The sequence below is a fragment of the Halyomorpha halys genome, unplaced genomic scaffold (genome assembly GCF_000696795.3).
Source record: "Halyomorpha halys isolate HHAL.00 unplaced genomic scaffold, Hhal_1.1 Scaffold1402.1, whole genome shotgun sequence".
Classification (NCBI taxonomy): domain Eukaryota; kingdom Metazoa; phylum Arthropoda; class Insecta; order Hemiptera; family Pentatomidae; genus Halyomorpha; species Halyomorpha halys.
Genome location: NW_027116499.1, coordinates 66,701 through 67,840, shown reverse-complemented (window position 1 = coordinate 67,840; position 1,140 = coordinate 66,701).

Genomic DNA, 1,140 nt, shown 5'->3' with positions numbered 1-1,140 from the left:
AATATCAGGGGAAACAAATAAAAAAGAACCTTCTTTTGATTCCATTCTTCCTATACCACCCTATTCTGACACCACGGTAGGGGGTCAAGTTTTCGATGAAGGGACCGCAAAGAAATAAAAGTCGATACCTCAGGCCGGATTTGAACCGGTGCCGCTGCAGTTCCTAAGTAACAAAGACCTACGCCTTAACCTCCTGAGCCACAGACGGACCCCCGCCACCACACTGTCACCAAGACGTCCCACGCACAAGGGTGCAGAATAAAAGTTCCTTCGCTGCTAAACAAACAAAACAGTTTCCCTCAAGAAATGTTGAATTCTTCTATCTTGAGAGAACATGTATCTTCAAAAAGTTGTTGCACACCTTTCTCCAACTGTTTCTCATCGTTCTTGTCCAATTCAACTGACACATCTCGTCCGCACCCTGATTTCGGAATGGGAGCGAGTATCTTTTCTCCCCGCTTTAAAAAGATCTTTCCTATGAGTAGGGAAATAGTAGGTAAAAATTATGATAAATGATTCGATGAGTAGGTAGTAATTGAATGCGAAATGCACTAGCATAATTGGTGGTCAGGTAGGTATACCTATATTATCATAGAAGCATCATACGCTCAAAGAAGCATTTTCTTATGGTACAAATGTACCTACTTGTAAGTATTTTTTGCTAAATAATTACACTAAATTGCTTTGTACTAGCAGGCAAAATAATATTTTATAGAGAAAAGAAGCTAGATTCCTTGTGTTTGAATATACTGGTACCCTGGCTAGGAAAACTGAGGTTCCCCAACAGAGTGTACTTGTAACCTGGCAAAGGGAATTGAGGTTTGAGGTTCCCTTTTTTATTCTGCCTGTTGACAAGCTATGAATAAAAGTTTCGACTAGTAATTTGTCGAAAATAACCTAATCAACTCGATTCTGCAAATCACTATTCTCGGAAATCTAAAAACTATAAACGGAAAAAAGGAACGTAAACATACCTTCATCAGGAAGTGTTCCATCGTCGGTCTGTGTTGTAGCACTGTTCATGGAAAGAAATGGCGGGAAATTGACATGACCTGGACCGTCAGTGTTACTGACCTATCTAGAACAAGTTCCCCAAGATAGCAACATCTTAATCTATTTGTGACGCGGTAATGTCGACAA